This window comes from Mirounga angustirostris, unplaced genomic scaffold (assembly GCF_029215605.1).
Source record: "Mirounga angustirostris isolate CCGP_5_RB_7025 unplaced genomic scaffold, mMirAng1.0.hap1 SCAF_7, whole genome shotgun sequence".
Lineage (NCBI taxonomy): Eukaryota > Metazoa > Chordata > Mammalia > Carnivora > Phocidae > Mirounga > Mirounga angustirostris.
In genome coordinates, this window is record NW_026991715.1 from 62,221,599 (window position 1) to 62,235,710 (window position 14,112).

General features: G+C 38.0%; 1 protein-coding gene across 1 annotated transcript in view; it reads right to left on the minus strand.

Annotated features, from left to right (window-relative positions):
* ACOT12 (acyl-CoA thioesterase 12) overlaps window positions 1-14,112 on the minus strand; it is an 88,009-nt gene that overhangs the window by 17,560 nt on the left and 56,337 nt on the right. The gene's annotated exons all lie outside the window — the stretch shown is intronic.

Consider the following 14,112-nt stretch of genomic DNA (forward strand, 5'->3'; position numbering starts at 1 on the left):
ATAAACCAAAAATGCGGGGTGGAGAGGAGTAAAGAATGGGTTCAAACTTAAGCAACCATCAACTTAATATAGACTGTTATACACATAAGATGTTATGCACAAGTCTAATGGTAACCCCAAATAAAAAATCAATAGTATATATGCAAAAAATAAAGAGAAAGGAATCCAAGTATATCACTAAAGAAAGCCAGCAAGCAGTGAGAGAGCAAGAAAAGAAACAGAGAAGAACTACAAAAACAACTATAAACTGAGTAACAAAATGGGCAATAACCGTATATACCTATCAATAATTACTTGGAATGTAAATGGACTAAACACTCCAATCAAAAGACAGAAGGTGACAGAACAGATAAAAAGGAAATACTCCTCTATATGCTACCTACAAGAGACTTATTTCAGACCTAAAGACACATACAAATGAAAAGGGAGGGAAAAGCATTTATCATTCAAATGGAAGTGAAAAGAAAGCCAGAGTAGCAATACTTATATTGGACAAAATAGACTTTAAAACAAAGACTATAACAAGAGACAAAGAAGGACACTATATAATAATAAAGGAAACAATCCAATAAGAAGACATAACAATTGTAAATATTTGTGTACCCAATGTGGGAGCATGTGAATACATAAAGCAGCTAATAACAAGCATAAAGGAAGTAATCAATAGTAATACAATAATAGTACTTTAAAACCCCACTGACATCAATGGATAGATCATCCAAACAGAAAATCAACAAGGAAACAGTGGCTTTGAATGCACATTGGACCAGATGGATCTAACAGATATATTCAGAACATTCCATCCTAAAAAGGCAGAATACACATTCTTTTCAAGTGCACATAGAACAATCTCCACAATAGATCACGTATTAGGTCACAAAACAAGTCTAAACAAATTCACAAAGATTGAAGTCATATCATGCATCTTTTCTGACCACAAAGCTATGAAACTAGCAATGAACCACAAGAAAAAATCTGGAAAGAACAGAAATACATGTAGGCTGAATAACATGCTACCTAACAATGAATGGGTTAGTCAAGAAATCAAAGAAGAAATCAAAAAGTACATGGAGGCAAATGAAAATGAAAACACAACAGTCCAAAATTTTGGGGAATGCAGCAAAAGCTGTTCTAAGAAGGAAGAATATAGCAATGCAGGCCTAGCTCAAGAAACAAGACAAATTTCAAATAAACAACCTAAACTTAAATATAAAGGAGCTTGAAAAGGAAGAACAAAGAAAACCCAAAAGCAATAGAAGGAAATAAAAATTGAAGCAAAAATAAATGAAATAAAATCTAAAAAAATAAATAAATAAAAAGAAAAAAAAAGAAAAAGAAATAGAACGATGAAACCAGGAGCTGGTTCTTTGAAAAGATCAACAGAAATGTTACACCTCTATCCAGACTCTTAAAAAAAAAAAACAAAAAACAACACTTAAAATAAGAAATGAAAGAGGAGAAATAACAACCAACACCGGAGATACAAAGGATTGTAAGACAATATTATGAAAAATTATACGCCAACAAATTGGACAACCTAGAAGAAATGGATAAATTCCTAAAAACCTATAATCTCCCAAAACTAAATCAGGAAGAAATAGAAAATTTAAACAGAACAATTACCAGGAATGAAATTGAATCAGTGATCAAAAAACTCCCAACAAACAGAAGTCCAGGACCAGACGGCTTCACAGGTGATTCTACCAAACATTTAAAGAGTTTCTTTCTTCTCAAAGTATTTCAAAAAATAGAAGAGAAAGGAAAGCTTCGTGGTTCTCAAAGTGTGGCCTCTAAACCAGCAATCTCAGCATCACCCAGGAATTTATTAGAAATCCAGTCTTGGACCCACCTCAGACCTACTGAATCAGAAACTCTGGTGGGGGTTACCCAGAAATCTGGTTTTTTTTTAAACAAATTCCAGCTGATTCTGATGCACATTAAAATTTGAGAAGCGCTAAAAATAAATAAAATCTTAAAAAAAAAAAAAAGGGGGCGCCTGGGTCGCTCAGTTGTTAAGCGTCTGCCTTTGGCTCAGGTCATGATCCCAGGGTCCTGGGATCAAGCCCCACATCGGGCTCCCTGCTCGGCAGGAAGCCTGCTTCTCCCTCTCCTACTCCCCCTACTTGTGTTCCCTCTCTCGCTGTGTCTCTGTCAAATAAATAAATTTAAAAAAAAACAACTTATACAACTCAACACCAAAAAACACAAATAATCCAACTGAAAAACAGGCAGAAGACATGAATAGACATTTCTCCAGAGACGACATACACGTGAAAAGATGCTCGTTACTAATCATCACGAAAATGCAAGTCAAAACCACAGCGAGGTAGCACCTCAGCCTCTGAGAATGGCTAAAATCAAAAACACAGGAAACAACAAATGTGTGAAGAATGTGGAGAAAAAGGAGCCCTCTTGCACTGTTGGTTGGAATGCAAACTGGTGCAGCTACTGTGGAAAACATTATGGAGGCTCCCCAAAAAATTAAAAATAGAATTACCATATGATCCAGTAATTCCGCTACTGGGTATTTGCCCAAAGGACACAGAAACACTATTTTGAAAAGATACATGCACCCCTGTGCTTACTGCAGCTTTATCTGCAATAGCCAAATTACGGAAGCAGCCCAAGCGTCCACTGATAGAGCAATGAATCAAGATGTGATATATACATATACAATGGAGTATTAGCCATAAAAAAGAATGAAATCTTGCCATTTGCAACAATATAGATGGATCTAGAGAGTATAATGCTAAGTGAAATCAGTCAGAGAAAGAGAAATACTTTATGATTTCACTCATATGTGGAATTTAAGAAACAAAACAAACAAAGAAAAAAAGAAACAAACCAAGAAACAGACTCTTAACTATACAAAACAAACTGATGGTTACCAGAGGGGTGGTGAGGGAGGATGGATGAAATAGATGAAGCGGCTTAAGAGTACACTTATCTTGATGAGCACTGAGTAGTGTATAGAATTGTTCAATCACCACATTTTAACACCTGAAATGAATATAATAACACTGTATGTTAACTCTGTTGGAATTAAAATTTAAAAAAAAAACAACATAGTAAGTCAAGAGAGAGTGATACTCTGAAGACACTGCAAGATGTAAAACTGTTGATTTTAGTAACAGTCTGAATACTACTCAGTGAAAATAACAACAAAAAACAACTACAGATGCATGAGATAAAACTGATAAATCTCCAGGGACGCCTGGGTGGCTCAGTTGGTTAAGCGACTGCCTTCGGCTCAGGTCATGATCCTGGAGTCCCGGGATCGAGTCCCGCATCGGGCTCCCTGCTCGGCAGGGAGCCTGCTTCTCCCTCTGACCCTCCCCCCTCTCATGTTCTCTGTCTCTCATTCTCTCTCTCAAATAAATAAATAAAAATATTTAAAAAAAACTGATAAATCTCCAAAACATAAAAGACATTCAGCTGAGCTCAGACAGCCTAAATTATCATAAAAGATAATAAAATGGTTCTTTTTTAAAACAAAAAGATGAAGGGAAAACATTTTATAATTATGTACATGTAAATCCACTGAGAAAACTTATAAATTCTACATATGTATTCATCTAAGTTTCAAAATACATGAAGCCCAAACTGACAGAAATTAAAGAGGAAATAAACAAATACACAACATTTCTTTCTCAGTATTCCATAGGGCAAGTTAACAAAAGTATCAGGAAGAACCCAAAGGCCTGAAACAAAATTATCAACTGCATCTGGGTTGGCCAGGAAGCAGATGTCATGGCAGGATTCAACATGAAAGTGCTATTTGTAGGAGGGAACGTGAGAAGGGACATGTGTTCAGAACACCATACTAGAATGAGAGGGAAGAAGGGAAGTCCCAGACTACAACACAGGTCCAGGAAAGTTTCATACAGGCCCATGGGGGTCTCCACGCCTGTTGGAAAAGTCTTGCATGTCCTAAGGCAGGAATGGGCCTTGCTCATTTATGAGCTGAAAGCAGAGTATGGGAAGCCTGGACTCAGTATGAACATGATGGTTGATCCAGAGGGGTCCTATCTGGCTGGAGTAGTGAACTATGCCCCCTGCAAGAGGAGATCTCAGTGATAAATTTGCATGGCCACTACCATCTACTCTTGGCATCATACAGACTTCTAGGAGAAGCTTCCAAGTGGCTTCCATGGATCTCACTTCCCAAGGAACATCTTAGAAAAGGCAGGGTGGGGGTGGGGTTAGTGGTATGAACTAAATCCCCCAAATACAGTTGACCCTTACACACGGTGGGGGTTAGGGGTGCTGATCCCCTGCACAGTCAAAACTCCACATATAACTTTTGAACCCCCAAAACCTAACTGATAGCCTACTGTTAATCAGAAGCTTTACTGATAGCATAGTCAGTTAACACATATTTGTATGTTACATGTATTATACACACTGTGTTCTTACAATAAAGCTAGAAAAAAAGTCAAGAAAATCATTAAGGAAAATACATTTACAGTTCCATATTGAAAAAAATCCACGTGGATCCATGCAGTCCAAACCCATGCTGTTCGAGGGCCAACCAAATTTATTTTTCTTATATATGTAGAGACCTATACTTATACTTCCTTTGAGACACAGAGCATTTAATAGGGATCCTCAAAACCCTCAAGAAAAGGTAAAACAGCCATCTGAGAATTAAACTAGAAAAATCTGCACATAATGGAGATTAGTCATCTGGAAGACCAAACCAAAGAACTGCAAGTCTACAACCAAATGACTCAGAAAAGAAAGCCAAATTAACTATATTTTATCTTTTCTGTAAAAAACCTATGTGAAGAGAAGGCAAACGGTTATCATGGAACCTAGAAAAGGGGGAGGTCACAACTGGTGGACACACCTTCACATCATCGAAGAAAGCCCTACCCAGTTGCTACTAATGTCTAAGTGCTATTGTTTTGTTCTATAGTAGGGATGGGGTTAGACTGTTTGATCTCTTGCTTTGGGCCCATATGTTCACTGAGTCACTTATCCTCATGCTATGAAAATACCCACACCAGATAAAAAATACCTCCAAGATTAAGGAGGTGCACCATAATTATCTTTAAGAATATATTTGACAATGAGTAAATCAGTTTGAGACATGTAATTATGGAACTGTGAAAGCAGAATTTAAGAGGATTTGGTAGATATATACAATGGAACATCACTCAGCCATAAAAAAGAATGAAATCTTGTCATTTGCAACATGGATGGATCTAGAGGGTATAATGCTAAGTGAAATAGGTCAAACAAAGATAATACCATATGCTTTCACTCATAAGTGGAATTCAAGAAAAAGAAAAAAAAGAAACAAAAAACCAGATTCTTAATATAGAGAACCGGTGGTAGCCAGAGGGGAGGTAGGTGGGGTGGGAAGGGAAACGGGTGAAATAGGTAAAGGGGACTAAGAGTACACTTACGATGAGCACTGATTAATGGCTAGAATTACTCAATCATTATATTAGACACCTGAAACTAATATAACACAGTATGCTAATTATATTTGAATTAAAATTTTTAGTTTTATGAATCTTAGAGCTACAGTGGAAATACAATGAACTGAGCCTGTCATTTACTTTTTAACATATACATCAGACTCCTTACTTTTCAAAAATGCATTTGACTCACGTAGGCGACTGGTATACTGAATCTGAAGGGGAAGACATGTTCTATTCTGGCATCTCCACAAAAATCTGTTTGCACAGAACTCACTTGTATAAAAGCAGCTCTGAAAATAGCAATCTCTTTTGCATAATATACGTGGGGTCAGAGAGAAGACAGTGGGTTCCTGGGATGTAAAAGCTGTGCTGAAGACATGGACAAACACGCATGGAGTAGATGTAAACAGACATGTGATTTTGCCATCATGGCCTGAATTACTGGGAACTCATCAGTGCTGATGAGGCACTAACTACTCCGGTGCACTTCAATCAGAACCAGATTATACCATTAAAATTAATGAAGCACTAGGAGACTTTAATGAGTAAAAGAGGGTTGGTTCTAAAGTCTTTTATGCACTTTATTCTTTTGACAACAATTTGGTTGACAGTGCTATCACCTCTCTCTTGTAAACAGGTAAAAAGTTTTACTAAAGGTTTTAAGTAACACATTATATTCAACACACTCCCTAGCACAGTTCTTCAACATTCACTTAATGCTCTAATGCTTTAGCTTAATTAAGACAGATCAATTTGTCTTTTGCCATCCTGTGTGGGGGGGGGGTTAATAGACACTAAATTTTTCTCTCTCAGATCCCACATTTTCTCATTATACTGATGAGATTTTTTTCCCCTCTTTTAAGCTGCTAGCACCTTTCAAGCCAATAAGGCCCCTGTTTTTCATCTCTTCTAGAAATATATTCATCATGAGTATGTGGGGGGGTTGTTGGTGGTGAGGGTTGGGGGAGTCCAACCACCTCCAAATAGGATTGCACTACGAGATTCAGAAGAATATTAAACTGGGGAGGACAGATGAGGATTTTCGAGGTATCAATGTGTATTTTAGTATGAACCTGAAAAATAATAGAATGAATTATTAGGCAACCACAGGAGGTGACATGGCCATATCTCTGAGCACAGGAAAGGGACCAGACATTTTAAATCCTGGATCCAGTTTTGACAGATTTAATGTGAGTTATGCTCTCCATATCTTAGTTTTCCCCAAGGGTAAGTGACTATTACTGCTCATGAGTACTAGTATGTAATGAGTACTACCATTCATAACTACTTGGGAAGCTTTAGAGCATAAAATGCTTAATAGTGGGGTTTTTTTTAATGCTTTGTTCTTCACAAAGAACACTTTCTAAATTCAAATTGGTAACTGAATTTTTTATAAGAAAGGAAAATTATACACAAGTAACAACTTGATTTTTTTTTTTTAAGATTTTATTTATTTGACAGAGAGAGACACAGTGAGAGAGGGAACACAAGCAGGGGGAGTGGGAGAAGGAGAAGTGGGCTTCCCGCTGAGCAGGGAGCCCGATGCGGGGCTCGATCCCAGGACCCTGGGATCATGACCTGAGCCGAAGGCAGACGCTTAACCATCTGAGCCACCCAGGCGCCCCAACAACTTCTTAAATTTAAGAACAGCTCCTTAAATAGTAAAAGATGTAAAAATGAACTTCGAGAAGATGGAAGTACTACTGTTAAAGGTTAAATACCAGTTTTTCTATTTTTAAATAGTAAAACATACATAAAATTTACCATTTTAACCATTTTAAGTGTAAAGTGGTACTAAGCACACTTACAACCATCACCACCATCCTCAATGTTTTTCAAACAAAGTCGTTTCCTTTAAAACAGGAAAATCAGCAACGCCTGCAGACTGAAGAGTGTACAATCTGGTTTAAAAGAAGTTCCACTACCTGATTTGCTCTCCTGCTCCAACACACATCCTGTAGGTAGCTAAAAGCAACATATACCCTATGTAACTAATGTTCTATTTGAAAGCTTGCTAGTGATTTCCATATTGAGCTGCTCTGGCCACAGCTGGACACAATTCCACATTTGCCCTCCATTTATCCCTTGGGGTATTATGGGCTTAAGTGTTTTTCTGGGGGGTGCGGACTGAGCCCAATTCGTCTTCTTGGAGCGCACCATCATTGGCTCACATCTTCCAGAATATAGACAATATCATTTTATACATTTTCCTGGTCCATAAATATTCCCTAAAATATTTGTGGGACCTTTCTTCCCATGACCATTTATTTTATTTTATTATTTAAATTCAATTAGCCAACATATAGTATATATTTAGTTTCAGATATAGTGTTCACTAATTTATCAGTTGCGTAGTGTAACATCCAGTGCTCGTCACATTTATTTTCTATACCAAACCTTTTGGAGGGCTAGTTTTTTCCTACTATGTGATTCTCTTAAATTAGTTCATCCTAAGTCATTTATTATTTTTTACCCAGAGAATCATAGGTAGATTTCTTATGGTAGTTACTAAATCTGTACTACACATTTTGGTCACTTGGTTATGTTCACTTTCATCCTTTATAAAATATTACCTTAAATTCTTCTCCCTCCCTCTGTGCACACATCTCATTTACACAAAGCATTTCAGCTTACTGGAGATAATGATCAAATTGATTATTTTTTTTTACTAACTCCTCCCCATCACCTCCCTAATCTCCATTCCCAGTTGTCTGTAACACTCTACTGTGAAGTTTTCTAAAATCTCCCAGGAAGAATGAATTTATCCCCGTAATCTTTACTACCAGTGTAATTCCTTCACTTACTGCCTTCCCAGTGGTTTACCAGTCTGCATATCTTACCCTCACAGGTTGTTGTTTGTTGAGAGGCAAGGACTCTGTCATTTTTATGTATCTAGCATTTAAGAAGGTACTGGCATACAGTAGATATCAAAAAATGCTTTTTCCTCACCTACCACATGTTATAGAATTCCATCTATAACTACAGACCTCCTTCCGCTCCCTCTGAAGGGATCATCCAGGGCCCAAATCAGGTAGCATTTCCTCAGACATAAGAGAAGCAGAAGTACTGCTTTCAGAGAAGAGAACTTGGAAATCTTACCACTTATATGTAATTTAGGTTTAAGTATTCATTTGAGGCACTAGACGCTGTAACCACTAAAAAGCATGATTAGGAACTCAAACTTGAGAGATACACCAGGAGAGGGTTAGAGTCAGAGGGCCACATCACTTTTGTGATTAATATTCACAATGCTATTCCTACTCATGTTTAAACAAAGAATATGAAAAAGATTTAAGCTTTTTCATGGGAGAATACAAATGTCATAGTATTCCCATTCCCTACTGTTTAGCGACCTCAAGCAACTTCCACTAATGGGTTTCTCCTGTTAAACACTTCAGATACCTTTTTTTTCCACCTCTGAAATAAAACAATACTGCTTGTAACTTTGTTACTAAGTGAGAAAATGAAGAAATAAAAACACAGGGTCACCTCCATGTGCATGTCAGGTAATAAAGCTGTCACCAGTAGTATGGCAATCACTTAACTTCTCTGACATTTCGTTTACTGACCCGTAAAACAAGAATGTAAGATTTTTGAGGTATGTATTTCTATAAATCTATACATAACTGGAAATTCTCATGTGCAGTTTCAAAACTCTTATGGATTAAGAAACTCTTTAGAAAAACAAGACGAAAACAGAGAGAGAGAGACAAACTGTAAGACTCAGCTTTAGGAAACACACTGAGGGTTGCTGGAGGGGAGATGGGTAGGGAGACAGGGTAACTGGGTGATGGGCATTAAGGAGGGCACTTGATGAAACGAGCACTGGGTGTTATATGCAACTGATGAATCACTAAATTCTACCTCCATATACCATGTTAGTTAAATTGAATTTAAATAAAAAATTTTAAAAATTCTTTAATACAAATTCTAAATGTAATGCATATTCATTAAAGAGTGTAAAATGATGCTAAAAGAAGAAAAAAGGAACTCATAACTGCTTTACCCATTGGTTTTATTGTAAGGGTTCTAAAGCAGCTTAAAAAATTGATAGATTTTTTAAGAAAGAAGCTATTAGAATGTCACTGGTCTGGATCTCAATTTTATTTCCAATAGTAGGGTCATTAATTATTTTCCCCTCTCTCTCTAGCTTATTTTCTGTATATTCCAAAGAAGTTCAGTAAGCGTCAGGGTTCTGAGCACACCATCAGGTACAGGTTTATGTACGTACACTCTTCTCTAGATCCTATGGGATCTACTGTATAATCTAAAAAAATTATGTATAGTTCTTCATTGCTTAAGCTCTAAAGAATAAAATGCAAACCCTTTGATCTGGCATTAAAAAACACTCAACTGGCAAAATCTGATCCCAGCCATCCTTTCTAGATTCACTATCCTCCATTCCAAATACTCTATAGTTACAGAGCTTGTTTTGAATCTGCTCACACTAGTTTAAGACTCAGCTAGAGGGCCAGCTCCCTGAGGCTGGGCCTTAGACACTCCTAGTCCTGCAGCACCTACTGGTCATTTTAGCTAGGCTGGCCAAGCACCTCTTACCTTGACACAATCTAGACAAGAGTGAGGATTCAAAATTCTAATGGGAGTGGTTCCAATTCCGGGTAAGATGGAATGAGCACACTCCACCCTGTGTCTCCCACTGAATGCATCTATAAAACATAACACATAGATCAGCTATTTGAGGACTTGAAAAAGAAATAGCAGCAGGCAAGAAGACCAGCAGAAGAAGACCAGAATTCAAAGTACCACTGAACCAGTGTAAGTTTACATTCTGGATTTTTATCCCGGACATTGTGGATGGTAATTTGTATATACTCTGAATTCTGTTTTAATCCTTACAAAAAAAAAAACCATTTTAGTAGGCCATTAATTTTTTTAGACTTGTGTTACAGGCTTGGTCTCATTTTTTTGTGGGTGGCCATCAAATCTCAGTTCGTTTCTTTAAGCCTCTGAGTTTGTCTTGGGCATGTGGGGTCAGGAGCTGGCTCAAGGCTTCACATACAGAAGTAGAAACATCCTTTTTATGGCTCTCTCCCTTCCAGGATTCCCCCTCACTTTCCAGGTATGGCTGCTACATGCTTTTTACCTCTGGTTCTTCCAGCCAGAAAAATGATGGCAGGATTTCCGTTACAGTTTTAGCTGCTCATGCACTTTGTGACTGTGACCCACTGTCTAGGTCAAGACACACACACACACACACACACGCACTCACCCATGTGCTAATTGCTTCTTTGGATTTTGACTTCCCTCCACTTACTCTTCAGAATCCTCACACAGTTGTTTATATTTTGCTCAAAATTTCTAATTATCAGGATGAGAGAGTTTATAGAAATCTTCTAACATAACTATTTTGTTTGAAACATAAAAATGTATTGCCCATGTAAAAAATTACAATATAATTTAAATCAATATCTGGCAATAGTCCGCTTCTTAAACTGGGTAGTTTTGACATGAATGTGTTTTATAATTACTTTGTGTTTTATATCTTTTGTCTGCATAATACACTTGACAATTTTCTAAAAATGAGGTCCTTTGGTCCTTCATAACCAAAACTTAAGCTCCTCACTTAACATTCATCCTGTGGAGGGGCAGCTGGGTGGGTCATTTGGTTAAGTGTCTGACACTCAGTATCAGCGCAGGTCATGATCTCAGGGTCATGAGATTGAGAGCCACACTGGGCTCTGGGCTGAGCGTGGAGTCGGCTTGAGATCCGGCCCTCTTGCATGTGCCTGCTCTAGAAACTCTATGCAACTGATGAATGAGTGAAACTCTATGCAACTGATGAATCACTAAATTCTACCTCCATATACCATGTTAATTAAATTGAATTTAAATAAAAAAATTTAAAAATTCTTTAATAAAAATTCTAAATGTAATGCATATTCATTAAAGAGTGTAAAATGATGCTGAAAGAAGAAAAAAGGAACTCATAACTACTTTACCCATTGGTTTTATTGTAAGGGTTCTAAAGCAGCTTAAAAAATTGATAGATTTTTAAGAAAGAAGCTATTAGAATGTCACTGGTCTGGATCTCAATTTTAAAAAAATTAAAAAAAAAATTGACATGAATGTGTTTTATATTTACTTTGTATGTTTAAAAAACACTCTTAAAAAATTTTTTTACCCTGTAGATAATACTGTTATGAAAATAGCATATTTGTAGTATTTCAATAATATCTGAATGGCTAAAATTTAATAAAAAGATAATCCCATCAACTGTAAAAGTGAGTACATTCTAAGAACATAAAGTCTCACATGGGCAAGGATAACTTAGTTTCAAAGCCGGTTCAAGCAGGCAAACAATTCCCTGCACTATTTCCTGGTAGCAGAGCCCACACCTTTGAACAGAGATCTTCATTCAAATCATAACTCTACCTCTTACTAATGCGTGACCTTGGGTAAGTTACCTCAGCTTTCCAAGAGTGCTTCCTTATTGTAAAATGGACAAAATATAGTACCTACCTCTCAGGATACTGGGTGAAATAAGCAATGAATGAAGAGCATTCAGCACACAGTGCTAGGTACCTATAAAATGTTCAATGAAAGTTTGCTGTTATTAGTAGCAATAGTGAGATTTTCTTCTGAATCCCACAGGATTTCCACGACTTATTTATTCAATTACTAATCTTCACTTGATGTACTTCCACAAAAACAATTTGAGTTCATGTTCCTTCACTGCCAGGAAATGAACAACTTTCTACAGTTTAAAATTCAACGTAATACTAAAAAGGTAAGTTTTAGTTGAATGCACCCTCTAGTGGTATACATTATGTGCAAGTACCTGGCTTCTACAAAAGAAAACCTTTATGAAATGTCCCTAGGTTGGTGCTTAGAACCTGAAGCCAACTGGTTGAGAACATAGTATGAAGTGGATAACCATACAACGTTTAGGAAGCTCCCTCTCTTCAAGAGCTGGAGGAATTTTTTTATCTTTTACAACTTCCCCCACCATAAGACCGAAGATATTTGAGATATTCACCATACCAAATCCCATTATTCCTACAGCATTGACTTTAATCTTTCCTCCTAAAGAAAATCAGGTCACTTCCTAGTTTGCTTTAACAAGCATTGCAATGTACTTACTCCTCATTTAACAAAAACATACTGAGTACCAACTATATATATAAGAGGCAACAGGAATGCAATAAACAACTTATTACACAATTCATTATTTGGGTGGCAGGGGAGGGGAATAGGAAAGCTTACTTAAGAATAAAATGTGAAAAGCCTTTAAGGGTAAATACCTTAGCTGAAAGAAGAAAGACTGCGGTGCAAAGACAACAGCTATAAAGGCCTGAAGATAGCGAGGTACACGCAGCATTTGAGAAACTGAGGAAAGTCTCCTGGTCAAAAAAGGGGAGATTGTGCAGGGTGAGACTAGTGAAGTAGGGAGGTATTTAATACCAAGTTGAGGAGTTTGAAGTTCATCTTAAGAACAATGGGAGGGGTGCCTGGGTGGCTCAGTGTGTTAATCGTCTGACTTTTGATTTCAACTGAGGCCATGACCTCAGGGTCATAAGATTGAGCCCTGCGTGGGACTCCACGTTGGGCATGGAGCCTGCTTAAGACCCTCTCTCCCTCTGTCCCTCTTCCCCCCCACCCCCACCCCGATGTGTGCTCCTTCTCTCTAAAAAAAGATGTTTAAAAAAAGAAGAAAAAGAGCAATGGGAAACTATGGAAGGGATTAAAGCAGAAGGGTAACAATTTGATTTTTTTTTTTTTTTAAGATTTACTTACTGATTTGCTCAGGAGTGGGAGGGGCAGAGGCAGAGAGAAAATCTCAAGCTGACTCCTTGCTGTGCGTGGAGCCAGATAGGGCTCAGGACTGGATCCCAGGACCCTGAGATCTTGACCTGAGCAGAAAGCGAAGAGTCCGCGCTTAACAACGGCAACACCCAGGCGCCCCTAATTTACACTTTCAAAAGTTCACTTCGCTAAGGCATGGAAATGGATGAGGGAGTGGCGTAAAAAGTAGATGCCCAGACCAGCTGCCAGTAATCCAGGTGAGATGGGATGAAACCTGAGACAGAGGTAGCAGTGGAGATAAAGTGGAAAGATAGTTAAGGGGCAAGATGGCTTGGCCATAATGATGGTAATGAAGTAGCGACCTTGGTGAACTGAGTGATGTGATAATGTCTTTTGTCCCCACTAAGTACAACTGGTGGGGGTAGCTGTTTGAAGAAGATTGAGATAATGAATTAAATGAGGGTTTTCCTCTTAAAAAGACAACATTCTTTGGCCACAAAGTATAATTATTTCAATTGAAGGCTTAACCAGCATTGGGCAGGAGGATCACGAGGCACCAACTCTCCACCCAAAAGGGCCCTAAGTGTCTTTTTTTAGATTTCTAGGAGAAAGACCCACTACTACTGCGCCAAGACTTTTACCTTACATCTACCTGGAAAGCCCTTAACTCATTCCCGCCCCAAATTTGATAGATTTTTGTTTTTAGAAGTACAGTTCAAAGGTCACCTTCTCAAATCCCCATCCTGCCGTACAACTCTTCCACTACACTGTGGGTTCCAGCCGGCACGGATTAAGCACTCTTCATCTCTGTCCCCGTTGTGCAGCACTGCACCCTTCAAACGCTAGGCGCTCCACAAATACTCAGCCGCATTTACCGGCGCAGGGCAATACTCGAGCTCACGCCTCCGACCCCAGCTTT